The sequence below is a fragment of the Pleurodeles waltl genome, chromosome 6 (genome assembly GCF_031143425.1).
Source record: "Pleurodeles waltl isolate 20211129_DDA chromosome 6, aPleWal1.hap1.20221129, whole genome shotgun sequence".
Lineage (NCBI taxonomy): Eukaryota > Metazoa > Chordata > Amphibia > Caudata > Salamandridae > Pleurodeles > Pleurodeles waltl.
Window position 1 is genome coordinate 1,454,263,603 of NC_090445.1, and position 17,097 is coordinate 1,454,280,699.

Below are 17,097 nucleotides of genomic sequence, written 5' to 3' on the forward strand. Positions count from 1 at the left end.
CATATGCGGTCGCAAATGGAGTCGCAGTTACCATCCACTTCAAGTGGATGGTAACCCACTCGCAAATTGGAAGGGGTCCCCATGGGACCCCTTCCCCTTTGCGAATGGACCCACAAACATTTTTTCAGGGCAGGTAGTGGTCCAAGGGACCACTACCTGCCGTGGAAAAAAACGAAACAAAAGGTTTCGGATTTTTTTTTTAAGTGCAGCTCATTTTCCTTTAAGGAAAACGGGCTACACTTAAAAAAAAAAAATGCTTTATTTAAAAGCAGTCACGAACATGGAGGTCTGCTGACGACAGCAGGCCTCCATATTTGCGAGTGCCTAGACTCCCTATGGGGCCGCAATTTGTGACCCACCTCATGAATATTAATGAGGTGGGTCATTGCGACCCCATAGCGAGTCGCAGACGGTGTCTGAGACACCGTACTGCATACCAATTTGCGACTTGCAAATTGCGAGTCGCTGGGACTCGCAATTTGCAAGTCGCAATTTTTTTTTTTTGCTACATCTGGCCCTAAGTGTCATATTTAGCCTACTTTAATTGGCTGGTCGCTGAGACATCCTGGCCTGAAGAAAAACAAGCGCCCTTGTTTTACAGGGGACTCAAAGAGGAGCTAAAAGACATCTTAGCGCAAATCGACCCACAACCTGCAAACTGTCAAGATTTAATAAACCTTGTCTTGAGGCTTGATCATCGTTTAAATGAACGAAAAGGAACGCGTAAAAAGACTGAAAAAAATTCTTGGCATGCTCATGATAACAAAGACTCAAGAACTCCGAGAGAAAGAACGCCGGAACCGATGGAAATTGGAACCATCAGGAGACCTTTGACCAAAGACGAAAAGGACCGGTCATGGGCGGAAAGGTCATTTCGCCAAAGATTGTCCAATCAAAACAAAGAGCAAGCGAGGCCCAGTTCAGAAAGTTGCAACCAATGCATCAGTCGAGTTGGAAAATCTAAAGCACCCAAGTTGCAGAGAAGGGTTGCTCTTGGGTGTCACCGTGGATCCTTCACAATCCAAACATCTAAAATTGGGAATAAGAGTGCAGGTCAAGAAAAAGACCTATTTCATGAAGGCTCTAGTCGACTCTGGGGCTACCGGAAACTTTGTTGACGCCCATTTGGTTCGTGCATGGGGGATCTCATGTATTGAAAAGAAAACTCCAGAAACCATCCAGGCAGTTGATGGAAAACTCTTGACTGGAGGTCCGATAACTCTTCAGACTGTCCCCTTGACAATAATTTGTGAAGGTAAAAATCAAAGAAAGAAACATAAAGAGGAACTCATCCTTGACGTGATCAATGCTCCCCAGTATGGGATCATCCTTGGCTTGCCATGGTTAACTCATCACAATCCAGAGATTAATTGGGCTGAACGAAAGATCGTGTTCTCATCAGTGCTATGTAAAGAAAATTGTCTCCAAAGGACTCAAGAATCGGAAGTTCGCCATTCTTACATAGCTACCGCCGCAGAGAAAGAAGTTCAGTTGCCCAAACAGTATTCGTCTTATGAACATGTATTTGATGAGAAGGAAGCAGAGAACTTACCTCCTCATAGATCTTATGACTGTCAAATTGATCTAGTCCCAAGGGGAATACTTCCCACTGTCGTGTGTATGCCCTGTCAGAACATGAAAATCAACATTTACGAAAATACTTGGATGAATTCTTAGAGAATGGTTTCATCCGCCCCTCTAAATCTCCCACAGCTTCTCCTTTGTTTTTTGTTCCAAAAGCGAACGGAGAGCTTCGAACTTGTATCGACTATAGGGGCTTGAATAAAATCACCATCAAGAACAAATATCCTTTGCCTCTAATTCCGGTCTTACTGGAACAAGTAAAGAAAGCAAAAATCTACACGAAGCTTGATCTTCGAGGTGCTTACCATTTGGTCAGAATGAGAGAGGGTGACAAATGGAAAACAGCATTCAAAACAAGATATGGCCTTTTTGAATACACTGTCATGCCTTTTGGTCTGTGCAATGCTCCAGCAGCATTTCAATTTTTCTTAAATGACGTTCTTAGAGAGTACCTCGATATCTTTGCCATAGTTTACATTGATGACATTTTGATCTACTCAGACAATGAAAATGAACATGTTCAACATGTCAAGAAAATTTTGGCAGCCCTTCGTAAACACCATTTATATTGCAAGCTAACCAAGTGTGAGTTTCATGTTACCACAGTTGAGTTTTTAGGGGTTATCCTTACCCCTCAAGGTATGCTGATGGCAGAAAGGAAAGTAAAAGCCGTATCTGATTGACCCATCCCAAAGACTGTTCGTGATGTACAATGTTTCCTGGGCTTTGCAAATTTTTACAGGAGGTTCATCAATCATTTCTCCCAGACAGTGGCTCCAATTACTAAGTTATTAAGAAAGAAAGAAAAATGTGTATGGTCCCCAGAAGCAGACCAAGCCTTTTCAACTTTGAAAGAAGCTTTCTCCACTGCCCCAGTCTTGACTCATCCAGATGCGGATCGACCTTTCATAGTGGAAGCTGATGCTTCAGATGTGGCGATAGGAGCAGTCTTGTCACAACGAAACAAAGACACTGGTCAGCTTCATCCTGTAGCTTACATGTCTCGGAAGTTGAACGAAGCCGAACAGAACTATGTCATTGCTGAAAAAGAGCTTCTGGCGATTCGTGACGCCTTTAAAGAATGGAGACATCATTTGTTGGGAGCTAAATATACTGTCACAGTATATACTGATCATCGCAATCTTCAATTCATGAGTTCTGCCAGACTTTTGACTCCTCGGCAATTACACTGGATGCTGTTTTTTCCAGAGTTTGATTTTGTGGTAACCTTCCGGCCTGGTAAAGATAATCGCAAAGCTGATGCCTTGTCCCGCCAAGAGTCTACCACATTGCATGCAGTTCAAACCTCCAGAGCTATCATTGGTCCTGACAAGGTCCTATGTATCATAAAAACAGAAGATTTCTTTGAAGACATCCGCAATTCATTCACTGTTGAAAAATGGCAGGCGTGGGCCCAAGCAGATCTGAAAAGATCAATCAAGCAAGGATTACCCTTTTACGATGCTCGTTTGTTCGTGCCCTCTACCAAACTTCGCAAGATAGTGTTTCATTGGTTGCATATTATACCTACAGCAGGTCACCCTGGTACTCCTAAAACTCTTGAATTAATCCAACGCTATTTTTGGTGGCCTACCTTAACAAAGGATGTAAAAACAATGGTAAACAACTGAGAAGTCTGTGCTCGCACTAAAACAAGTCATTCAAAACCGAAAGGGTTGTTACACCCACTCCCAACCCCAAGTCGTCCGTGGGAACACATCTCTTTAGACTTTATTACAGGTCTGCCAGTGGTTCAACAGCATTCAGTAATTCTGGTGGTAGTAGATAGTCTCACGATATATGGACATTTCATTGCCTGTAAGAAATTACCCACCTCTAGTGAACTGGCAACTATCTTACTGAATAGAGTGGTTCGTTATCATGGCCTGCCAAAAGTGATCCTCTCCGATCGGGGATCGCAATTTGCCTCCAACTTCTGGAAGACATGGTGTAAAACACTCCAAGTGACATCTACCCTATCTACTAGCCACCATCCTCAAACAGATGGTCAAACGGAGAGACTAAATCAGACTTTGAAGCAATACCTACGTGCTTACGCTGAAAAAGCACTTAATTCATGGACATCAATGCTCTGGTTAGCTGAGTTAGCCTACAACAACTCCTTCCACACTTCTACTGGCGTTACACCCTTCTTTGGTTTGTTTGGCTATCATCCTGACACCTTGCCCATTACAATTCCTCAAGAAAGCCCTCTCACTCCAGCTGTGTCAGAAATCATTCAACATTTGAATCAAACTCAGAAATCGATTCAACAACATTTAGAAAAAGGCAAACAAAAATACAAAAGGTATTATGACAAGAAACATTGTGAGGGACCGCAGTATCAACCTGGTGACAAAGTGTGGCTTTCCACAAAACATATAGACTTCAAGACGAAGCACATGTTCAACCCCAAATTTATAGGTCCTTACACTGTTCTTCAGCAAATCAATCCTGTGACCTATAAACTACAATTGCCAAAATCATTATGGATTCATCCAGTGTTCCATACTTCCCTCTTAAAAAAGGCAGTCCAAAAGGTCCGCCCTCATCCAGCTCCTGTTCTAGTACAGGGGGAAGAAGAATATGAAGTCAAGAAAGTGTTGGACTCTAAACTGAGAGGGCGTAACCTATGGTACTTAATCTCATGGAAAGGTTATGGCCCTGAAAGTAATTCATGGGTTTCCGCATCTGATGTTCATGCTCCAGTACTTGTGAGACCCTTTCATCGTCTCAATCCAGATAAACCAGGCCCTAGAGTGCGCCTGGGAGAGGGGAGTACTGTCAACACCAGGACAGTGCGCGCTCTACGGGCATCTAGAATGCAAAAACCCAACACCTGCAAGATGAAGTAATTTATGCATTGTGATGATATGTTATTGTTTAAACTTTTGTATTGCAGAATTCCATCCAAAAGATTAATTTTTAAGGTGCTTATAAATACTGAACATTTACAATGTATTGCTGCAGACATTCTGAGTGTGTTAGGGTGTGGTCCCTTTCCAGGGCCTTCTGGAGACTTTCCCTGCAACATGCCTGGGCGTGGTTCTAGGCTGGGCCAAGACTCTATAAAAGAGAGTCAGCCCAACTTCCAGTGCTCACTATTCAGAGGTACCGGTGCAGAGCAGCAGCTTCTTCCTGAGCTCCTGTCCCGGTGGCCTATTTGGATTTTCCAGTCTTCTGCACTCATCTCTCATTGGCGATCACTGTTTCCAGGCGGTAAGACGGTGTTTGGACATTTCCCAACACCGTAATTGAGAATCTTCATATTTTTGGTTTTAATTCTTAAATGAATAACAGATTACTTGTGCGCTGCCATCTGCCATTTTTTGACATTTGTATGGTGGTTTGCAAATAGGGAGGACGCGCAATTTATTCCATAAAGATTTGACTTCATTATTACATTATTGTTCATTGCGCGCTGATATTTCTTGACATTTACATGATGTTTTACGAGTTGGCAAGACGTGCAACTCGTTTCATGAGCATTTAACTTTGTTGTTCATTGCGCGCTACTTTTCTTGACATTTACATGGTGGCATTCAAATCGGCGAAACGCACGATTCACTTCTCGTGTGTAATTCATGCTGTTCATTGTGCGCTACCATTTTCTGGCATTTACATGGTGGCATTCGAATCGGCAACACGCGCGATTCTTTCCTTGAGTGTTTTTTCATGTTATTCATTGTGCGCTACCATTTCTTGGCTTTTGTATGGTGGCATTTGAATCCGCAAGACGCGCAATTCTTTCCTCGTGTATAAATAATGTAAGTTACTGTACGCTACCATTCTAAGACATTTTCTTGGTAGCATTTCAAGTTGACATGTCGCGTGATTTATTCCTTGAATCTACGTTGTGTGATTTCATGGTGCACAAACCTTTATGGTGTTTAATACTCTTATAAACATCTGCAATGTGCGCAATTTACTTCCCAATGTTTTTTTCTGAGATGAACATAACAATACCAGAGTTCTAGATGTAATGCTGTGTGTTCCCGATATGTATTCCTAAAAGGAGATTCATATGGTTGTTTAGAAATTGCTCAGAGTGTTTCCTGATTCTCATGCTAAAGAAAGTACTCGAATCTGAAAGTCCTATTTAACTTTTCCTGTTTCCTCCTCAGGTATTCGGTCATCTAAAGCCTAGTCAGTTTTAGGATTATTCTAGGGTTGTTCATGTTTTTTCGGAAAAGACGAAGCTTAGAGTTGTAGCATGGTACTGATTTCATGAGATATAATTTTGATGTTGTGTTTTAACCTTTTGCTTCCTACAGGTCTCCTTCCCAGCTGTTCCCGTCCTAATCCCCTTTTCCCCACTTGGACTCTCTTAGACTATGTGATAAATCTAATCAGAGTATTGGAGCTGTCTTGTGGTGGAAGTGTTGAGAACGTGCACGGACCCTGAGGATCTGGTGACTCTGACACTATGTTACACTTCCCTGAATTTGCCGTTAACCTGGCTTCTCGTATGACCTGTAGGACTTTAGACACTTGATCTAAGTGTTGTGCCAAAGTGTGACTATAAATATCAATGTCGTCTAGATATTCTGCTGCACATTCTTGGTGGGGTCTTAATACAATATCTATTAACCTTTGAAATGTAGCAGGGGCTCCGTGTAATCCGAAGGGTATCATAGTAAATTGATATAGCCCCGAAGAAGTAGCAAAGGCTGTTTTCTCTTCGTCGGAAGGGTTTAGGGGAATTTGCCAGTACCCTTTTGTCAGGTCTAGTGTAGTCAGAAACCGGGCCTGACATAGGCGCTCAAGCAAATCAGAAACTCGAGGCATTAGATATGTATCGAATTGAGATAGGGAATTAAGCTGACGGAAATCGATACAAAATCTAACATTTCCATTTGGTTTGGGAACTAAAAACGCGGAGGAACACCAAGGACTAAAGGACGGCTCTATGATGCCTGCCTCTTTTTTGTCTAGCTGTCGTCGAGCTTCAGGTAATCAATATTGTTTTTGTCTAGAGACCTTTCCTTCTATAGTTCTAAAATGGTGTTGAATTAAATTGGTTTTACCTCATTTTTTAAAGAACCTCTCAATTGTTATTCACTATCAGCTTCATTTGGGTTTTTTGTTCTTCAGTTAACTTTGTCCCATATGTAGGTTCTATCTGTTGGTCTTCTTTCTCCAGTGTGGGAAGAACCGGTATCCCTAAAGGTTGGGTCGTTGTAATGAACAAGGTGGTATTGTTCGTAGAAGTAGGGGTCTCATTCTCTTTCCACTCTTTTAGTAAATTTATATGGTAGATTTGACTTTTATTGGAACCTTCTGGTATTTCTATTCTAAAAGTAACTGGGGTTATTTTGTCCATAATTCGGTAGGGACCTTGCCATTTTGCTAGAGGTTTGTTTTGGGAGGTGGGCAACAGAATCAAAACTGTTTTACCTAAAGTCAATTTGTGTAGTTTCTTGCCTACATCATATTGCTTCTTCTGTCTTCCCTGACTCTCCTCAAGATGGGAATGTACTTCATCCCAAACTGAGTTTAGGTTTTCTTTTAACTCCCTGGTATAAGTTAGACTGTCTTTAGCTTCTTCTGTGGTTTCTTCCCACCCTTCTGCTGTCATGTCTAACAGAGTTCATGATTGCCTCCCAAATAACAGCCCAAGGTGGCTATGTCCGGTAGGAGTCTGGACATGGGTTCGGATAGCATATAGGACTAATGGTTGTCTTTTGTCCCAGTCTTTCCTCGTCTCATTTATGGTTTTTCGTAACAAATTCTTGATGCTTTTATTGTATCTTTCGACAAGGCCATCTGTTTGTGGATAATAGACAGATGTTCGAATCTGTCTGATCTCTAGTATTGACAGACCTCAGCCATTAATCGAGACATAAATGGGGTTCCTTGATCTGTAAGAATCTCCTTCGGAAACCCCACTCTAGAGAAGAACCCAATCATGGCCTGCGCTATGCTCTTGGTCGTCATACTGCTGAGAGGAGTAGCCTCTGGATATCTTGTGGCATAATCAACCAGGACTAAGATGTATTGATAACTCCTGGAAGAAGCCACTAGTGGTCCCACTAAATCCATACCCACTCTTGTGAAAGAAGTTTCTATAATTGGTAAGGGACATAGAGGGGCCCCTGGCTCATTACTGGGGTTCATTAATTGACACTTAGGACATTGTTGACAGTGTCTCCTTATATCCCCATACACTCCTGGCCAATAAAACCACCCTAGGAGACATTTTTCGGTATTGTGTCAACCAAAATGTCCTCCCCCTACATGCCCGTGGACTAAATGCAACACCTGTTCTCTGTAGTCCCTGGGAACTACTAACTGCATTTTTGTACTTCCTTGTTGTTGGACACACCTATATAATAACCCATTTTTAATCTGAAAATAGGGACCCACCTGCTCTGTAGGGTCAGTTGTTGCTGTGGTTCAGATGTTTTTAAGGTAGGGGTCATCTCTTTGACATATCCTGAACTCTCCTGCACTGGTTAGTACCCGTTTCTCATTAATAATATTCCCCACAGCATTACTTGGGTTATCCAGTCAATATGTGGCTTTTTAGGGTCATTTTTGTCTTTTAGTAAGGTGCGCTTTGAGTTTAGTTGGTTCAATATCTTCCTTACAGAAGGGAGCCTCTTGTAACCATGATTATTTTGTGCTTGTCGTGTCTATATTGTCTAAAATGGAAGGGAACCCAGCATAATCCATACCAATGATGATGTCCTCAACCAGCTTGGGGATCACTCCCACCTTCAGTTTGTCTTCCCAGCCTCTCCAATTCATAAAAATCTCTGCAACAGGATATCTTTTACTGTCTCCATGTACACAGGTAATGACTACAGTTTCTTCCTGTAGTCATCGGTCCTGCTTAATCAATTTGTCCTTTATGATGCTATGACTGCATCCTGAATCTACTAATGCTTGTTTGGATGTTTTGTTTACATTCAGGTTGATCATATACCTAGGGGATGTGCCTCCTGCCCATAGCACTTTTCCCTTGGCCAATCCTATTTCCATGGGATCTGCTGTTGATCGTTTATGTGGACAATTCCTTGCTATATTTCCCCATTCAGCACAATTTTAACATGAGGGACTACATGAGATCCTTTATTGGTGCGTGGATTGGTGGTTTATTTTTTCAGGGGTAAAGTTAACAGTACTTTTCCCAAGGGAGCTAGGGAGAGGGTTTTTTGTAACCGCTGGTAAGCTTCTTCCCATGGTACCTCGAAAATACGGCACTCTATGATAGGCAGATGCCAGCTCAATGGCCGAGGAAATGGAAACATCAGGATGCTGTCTTATCCAATTTCTCATGGGGTTAGGTAATGCATCTACGTATTATTCTAACAGGATTGCCTGGAGAATCTTCTCTTTGGTAGACTCAGTGGGGTTTAACCACTTGTAACCCTCATCTTGTACTCTATAGAAGAGTGCACAAGGATTTTCCAATGGACTCCATTTGGGTAGATGAAAACAAAGTCTATAACTCTCTTTGTCTAGACCAATCCTTTCTAAAATTGCCTTTTTGATATCCGTATCTGTGGGTAATCCCACCGGGATTGGCCGCTTGATAAGCTGATTGCAAATGCCCAGTTAACAAAGGGGCAATATATTGTCCCCAATGATCCTGTGGCCAACCAGCGGAAGTAGCAACCCTCTCCAAGTTAGCAAAGCAAGAATCTGGGTCCTCCCCCGCCTGATATTTTTGAGAGACCGAGTTAGGTACATCGGGATGTACTCTAGTAGTAGCAATAGTCTCAGTGAGTTTCTCTAAAGCCGTCTTGTGAACTAATTGATTACTTGCAATTATTGTGGCTTGTTTTTTAAGGCATTCTGCACAGCGTCTTGATCAAAACGTGCCTCTTTCAATTGTTCCTATCAGAGGAGCTGTAAATGTCTTTGTCCCTCGGCCAGCTGCACTATCATGTCAGCAAGGGTAGGCTTTACCTCCATGACAGTTTCCTGTCTGTAGAACGGGAAATCACACTTCTGGCATCACTGTAATAGGACGATTCCTGTAAGGGGAAGATCTGTGTAATATTCTGGAGGTATACGCATATACATGACACTGGGGTAGTGAAATAAACAGATTATTTTTATTTCCCACCAGAAGTTTAGATGCTTTGCGATTGCGTTGTACTTTTATAGTCTATTAAGAGTTCGGGTTTGTTTTAGTACTGGTCTTGGTCTTCTGTCCCTGGTAACCTCTTTCCCTTTCCTTACCTTTACAGGTACCAGCTTCTCCGCTTATCAGCTCCCATGTAGCCAGCAAGAGAAGGAAAGAAGAGAAAACAAGGAGTCTCCATCAGGTACGTATTTTAATATCCACTTCTGGTCATGTTTCATTATTTCTTTATTTAATGTTCTGCACTTTAAGGTGGGAGTGCTATTTGTAGTGGGGGAGGGGGTTAATAAAGAATAATAGCCAGTTGAGTCACTTCTTTGGTGTCCTTATGAGGAAAAAGAAAAGGAAAAGAACAACAGTGCATCCCTACGATAGGTGTGTGTCATCATGCATGCGGTTTAGTGTTCGTTCTTCAGACCCTTATGTCCTGCTCCTATAGGACATTTGGGCCCATATTTATTCTTTTTGATGCAAAACTGCGCCAACGCAGTTTTGCGTCAAAAAAATTAGCGCCGGCTAACGCCATTCTGAAGCACCATGCGGGCGCCGTATTTATTGAATGACGTTAGCCGGCGTTAGCCGCCGGCGCTGTCTGGTGTGCGTTAAAAAAAACGACGTACACCAGGCAGCGCCGGCGTAGGGGGAAAATGGCGTATGGGCGTCCATAAATGGTGCAAGTCAGGCTGAGGCAAAAAAATCGCCACAACCCGCTTTGCGCCATTTTTTTACGACGCCCATCCCCCATTGAAATGACTCCTGTCTTAGCAAAGATAGGAGTCATGCCCCCTTGCCCAATGGCCATGCCCAGGGGACTTCTGTCCCCTGGGCATGGTCATTGGGCATAGTGGCATGTAGGGGGGCACAAATCAGGCCCCCCTATGCCACAAAAAAAAAAAAAAATACTTTCCTGGACTTACCTTAATGTCCCTGGGGTGGGTCCCTCCATCCTTGGGTGTCCTCCTGGGGTGGGCAAGGGTGGCAGGGGGTGTCCCTGGGGGCAGGGGAGGGCACCTCTGGGCTCATTCTGAGCCCACAGGTCCCTTAACGCCTGCCCTGACCCAGGCGCTAAAATCCGGCGCTAATGCGGGTTTTTTAGTCCCGCCCACTCACGGGCGTCATTTTTGCCCGGGAGTATAAATACGACGCATATGCATCGCAGTTATTTTTTAAGACGGGAACGCCTACCTTGCATATCATTAACGCAAGGAAGGTGTTCACGCAAAAAATTGACGCTAACTCCATGAACTTTGGCGCTAGACGCGTCTAACGCCAAAGTATAAATATGGAGTTAGTTTTGCGTCGAATTTGCGTCGAAAAAAACGACGCAAATTCGGCGCAAACGGAGTATAAATATGCCCCTTGATCTGGTATACAATAGAGTGCAGTAATGGTCCAGATAATCAATTAAACCACCAGTGCTCGCCTAAAATGTGGTGTAGTTGTGTTTTTATCGTCTCAAGAGGTCCTGACCCTCTTTCCCTTTAGTGATGTGCTTCCCAGTTGCCCATACCACCTCCCAGCTTCCCCTCAGAAGTACCCAGCAAGTTATAAAATGAACCGTACACACGGTCCTGTACCTGCGAGAGCCACGTCCCTCCGGGAACGTGGCTGGCTCTTCCGCTCACTTCCTTCTCTCCTGGTGTGTCTGGTTTCTTCCCTCTTCTGTCGTGCAGTGTATCTGTCTTCTTCCTGCTCTCCTCTTGCTTCCGAGGTCCCTCCGGCTCCTTCTCCTCTTCGTCAGCCGTTCTGCGTCCCTCCTCCTCCTTCCAAGGTCCCTCTGGCTCCTTCTCTTCGTCAGCCATTCTGCCCACCTCGTCCGTACTTCCTGCTTCTTCCCCGCTCTTGGCCCCGTGACCCCCACTGACACCAGCACGCTCCATTGTGATTGATGGAAACTTGTTCCCGTCAGTCCCCCAGGGGGACTCAAGGATTGCCCCTGTCCTTCCTGGCTTCGGTACCCTGGCGCAGGCTCCATGGCAGTACAGGATGTGTGCCACTGCCTGCTGATGAGTTGCTTCCTTTATACTCTCCATTTCCACCTGCTGGGATGTGGTGATTGAACTGCCACAGTCATGTTAGCGGTAGGCAACATCATAATGTTTGCCTCTTAAAAACTGGCTCCGTTGAGCTGTCTGGCCAGCCTCGCCACCGTGGTGGTCTGCCCTACCTGGCAGTGCCAGTGGGACAGCAGCAGTCTTTCCTCGATGGGACTGCCAGCATCCTAATACGGTGGTCTGACCACCAAGCAGATGGCAGTCGGACCGCCACCATGGCGGTGCACAGACCACCAAACTCATAATGAGGCCCTTAATCTTTTAAAATTTGTATCTTTGCTTGTGTATGTTGGATTTTTTGTCGTTTTGGTCTTGTTTTATTCAGATAAATATTGGCTATTTTTCTAAACTGGTGTGGAGTACTTTTGTGCTGTTTTCACTGTGTTACTGTGTGTTTGTGTGTACAAATACATTGCACATTGTCTCTGAGATAAGCCTGACTGCTCGTACCAAGCTACCAAGGCTGTGAGCTGGGGTTATCTTAGAAGTGTCACTCCCTTACTCTGTCTAGAGTGAGGGTCCATACTTGGACAGGGTGTAAACCACTGCCAGCTAGAGACCCCATTTCTAACACCTTCCTTTACCTCTGCGCGCTCCTAAAAAATTATGTTATTTACAAAAATACTTACCTGCATAATGAAATACTGTGTGACAAGTGTACAAATACTTACCTGCATTGTAAATGGATGCATGTAATGGACGCGTGGTAAAGGCTGGTTCCTTGTTTTTTATTCTGTTTAATGTGTGGTATATTAATTTTAGCTAATTCATTTTAGTCCATATTATACCCTTTGAGAATATGCAATAATAATTTCAATATGTAATATTAATGTTAAAGCAAATCAACATAAGTTCAATGCAAGCCATATTCATTTAAACAGCGGTCATATTCATTTAAACATGGCTTGTGTTCATTTCGATATGTGCTTAATTCATTTCAAAGCATGCTACATTTATCTCACAGTTTCGTATTCAGTTCAAAAAGTGTCATATTCATGTAACAGAATGTGATATTAATTTTGATGTGGGCCATATTAATTTCACCAGGTGTCATATTCATTTCAAAGTGGCTTGTATTAATCTTTAACATGTGTAATATTCCTTTCAATGAATGTCATTCATTTCAATGCATGTCATATTCACCTTATCACCCGTCATAATAACTTTAGCAGGGGTCATATCCATTACAACATGTCTTATTCATTTCAATATATACTGTACAATATTTATTTTACTGTGTATCATTTCAGCATCAATGCATAACATATTCATTTTGACCAGTTTCATTTTAATTTCAGCATTGGTCATATACAATTTAAGACATGTTGAATTCACTTCAGTGGAGCTCATATTCGCTTCAATGCATGTCAAATTCATTGTAGCATGTGTCCTATTCCTTTCAAGGGATGCTTCATTCATATTAACACATCTCAATTTCAATCACATCTCAAGAATAATATCCATTGCAACACATATCATAATCATGTCAATGTATATCATATTACTTTCAATGTAAGCCATATTCGTTGTGATAAATGTCACGATCAATTTAATGTTACTTGAATTCATTTTAAAACATGTTTAAATTCATTTTAATGAAGATCATATTAATTTCAACTCATGTCATATTAATTTTAACATTCGATCAAAGTTATATTTATTTCAATGGATGTCAAATTCATATTAGCACTTGTCGTATTAATTTTATGATGCAGCTTATCAATTCATGTTAATATGTGTCAGATTATTTCAAGGCATGCCATATTCACTTTAACAAATGTCATGAGAATTTCAGCTTTGGTCATAATCATTTGAAGGCATGTCAACTTCAATTCAATGGGGTTACATTAATTTCAACACAAGGCATATTCATTTTCAATCATCTCCTATTCATTTCTATATGTCTCATATTGTTTGTCATCTTGGTAATATTCATTTCAACACAATTCAAGTTAATTGCAACATGTTTAATGTTCATTACAGTGTACCTTATATTATTTTCAATGTGCATTATTTTCTTTTCAGAATATAATATATTCATTTCAGTACCTTATATTCATTTCAATCTATCATATTCATTTCAATGTATGTCATATTCCTCTTGGCATATGTCAATCATTTCAAGAAATGTCCCATTCTTTTTGATGAATATTGTATTTGTTTCAACAATTGCTTTATTGTTTACAGTGAGGGCCATATTCATTTCAGTATGCTTGATACGTAATTCAGTATATTTCTTATTCTTATTCAATTCGGTGTGTGTGTTATTCATATTAATCACTAAGTAGCATATTCAATCTGCCAGGTTGAATATTTGTTTTGGTTCAATTCAGAATCACTCTGCCAGGTATCATAATTATTTTGACACATAGTACATTCATTCTGGTGTGTGTCATTCATTTTGAAGCAAGCTATGCATTTCAGGAGGTGTCCTATATGGGAAGCTGTAATTTTTACATGAACGGCTTCCCATATTCGAGCGCTTCTGTTTTGTCTACGTTGCATTCATATTATTTCACATCTTTTTTGTTTTTTGGGCTGGATTTGCTATTCGGCGGCATCACACCTCATTTAATATACCGTGGTCATTCAGCTGGGACCCAGGGGTCTTATTGGAGGTACTCTTTTAGTATCACTTTGGGTGATTTAGAACCGCAGTTCACATTTTTTTCACTGATGTTTTTGTCAGTTGTTATGTTTACTCTGCAGTCAGTTTTTAAGTGTTCCCTCTTTGCCGCACAGCAAGGAGAAGATTAAGTGGATAACTGCAATCCTGCTTCACTGAGCTCTATGGGTGTTGTGGCTCGTTCACATTTGGGTTGAGGTGCATCTTCTTACTTTTGTGGTTCACGTATTCATACAAGGGGATGTGAGCACTGAAAACACAACAATGTCACACAACACTCTTTTCTTTCTTTCTATTGACATAAAGTATGGTGTCTGTTAACATTTGGGAGATGGATACACTTAAGCTTCTGACATTCATTTATCATGCATAGACACTGGTATCTTTAGTTTTGTATCTGGATGCTGCACACAAATCATGATTGAGGACTGATCTGTACCTGATTCCATGTTATTATATATTTGTTTCATAGTTACCCCTGATGAACGGTTCACACCCGAAATGCATTGGGTCTCAATTAGAAATTTGTCCACTTCAAGTTTTACCAGGAGCCAATCCTGTATAAACACAAGCTCACGTGTGATGCAACATTTGGACTTCATTGTGACAACTATTGTTGTGCTGATATTAACGATAAATGTGTTAGTGTTTTGAAGAAACTGTGAATATTGATTAACTGATGTATTCATGTGCTTCACATTGCAAGCCTTCGGACACTTTTTGTGAAAGTGCGCAATAAAGTTTAGACCATGCTTACTGTGCATTCTGGACTGTATGTGGAAATGTAAGGTAGTTTTATTACATTATATATTTTAAATAAAGTTTGATGAGCACCCCAGTACTGCCATATTGGTTAGTTTGCACTAAGTCTGTGTTGTGGGATTTAAAGGTAAATGTAGTGTAGTACAGTGTTTTTGATATATATATTTTTAAAACTTTTTTAAGTACACTATACTACACTATGGCCCTCATTATGACTGCAGCAGTCTTTTCTGAAGACCTTCCAAACGCCATATTATGATTGCCACTGGATATCTGCACTGCAGGTGGTCGGATATCCGGAGGCATTCATGATGGCGGTCGGCAGCACTTAGGCGGATCCACCACCACGCCAGAAAAAGACCACCCACAGAATTACGACCCGTAATTCTGTGTGGAGGTCTTCTTGTGGCAGGGCGCTGCCAGCAGTGGGAGGGCCGGGTCCCGTCCCCTCACTGAGGAGCACCTCCTCGAGCGAAGCAAGTGTCATCCGCAAGGGAAGAGGGTTGAGGGGCTGTGAATGGAAGACCCAGCACTGGCAGTCTTCCGGCGGCCGCGGCGGTCTTCGGAAAAGACTGCCGCAGATGTAATGAGGGCCATAGTTTAGTCCATACTTACTGTGTGAGTTGGGCGCTAAGTGCTTTTTAATTATATTTTTTTATTTTTTGTCTGAGACCATAATCTATATTCCTGCCAAATTTCATGCCGCTACATCTGCCCAAAACGGTTATAGAAAATGCATGGGTGGAAAAGTAAATTTTGGGGGCTACCTTTTTTCTTTCCACTCCTTTACCTACTCACCTTGAAACTTTGCTTCATCCACCAATGTAAAAAAAGCAATAGGTCTGTAAAGTTTCACTGAGATTTGTTAAAAGAGCGCAAACTTACTAGCGAGAAAAAAATCTGCAGACTTCCTCTCTTTGGGAATCCTAACTATAACTACAGGGTGGCTACCACCACTCTGTGATATACATATAGAGGAATGCTAGTATAACTAATTGGCTTGTTATCGTTAGAACCACATTTCCATAGGAAAAACATTTATTGATTTGCTGTAACTTTGGCACAGTTTGACAAATCTTCACAGAACTTTCCCAAAGTCTAGTCCACCTCAGCTTCTTTCTGGAATGTTCCTGGGTGACCCATCAAGTGAGGGCAGAGAAAAAGGGGGGCCCAAAACGTGTTTTCTTGATATATTTTTCCATGGGAAAATTAGATACAGATGCAGCCAAAACAGCTGAATGTAATAGCACCAAGTTTGGCACAAAGCTAGATACTGGTCCAGAAGCATGCATTTTGTGATTTTTGTGAAAATCATTTTGATAGTTTTTGAGAAATTACAGTTCAGAATTTACAGATGTTTCATGCAGTGGAGGACCAGCAGAGGTGACATATCTCAAAGATATTATCTGATTGGCTACCGCCAACAAAGATGTAGCCACAGCCATTTTAGGACCCTTGGACTCAGTCACCTGTCCTGAATATAAAAAATGGCAGAGTTGGGATAACCTGCCCATCTAGGCCTGATCGTAGGGTATCATAGGGAAGTGCCTTAGACAAAAGATCATTGTTTTTTATTGGCAAAACAGATCACACCTATTTAAAGTTTTAGCACCATGAGGTGGGCCAGACTGGGAGTAGTCAGTGCACTTCATTTTTTGGGTGACAGGGGACATGCGTCCTCTCTCCCAGAGCATTGCTAATGCCCCAGAAGCCTTATCCCCCCTGGATCGCATTTTAATTATTTTTTTAATGATTGTGGCACCCTCATTGTGCCTTTTTAGGCCCTTGGGACCCCATCTCTTTAGGTCATTCTTTTTAAAACTGGGAGGAGGGCATCCAGCTTTTCTCATTGAACCTTTTTAGGCCACAGAGACCCCAGCCGTGGGCCTATTCTTTTTTTTTAGGGCAGGGGGTCTTGCAGGCCTCTGCCACAAGCCACTTTGAGGCCCCGAAGACCCACATCCCCCAGGGCAGACTTT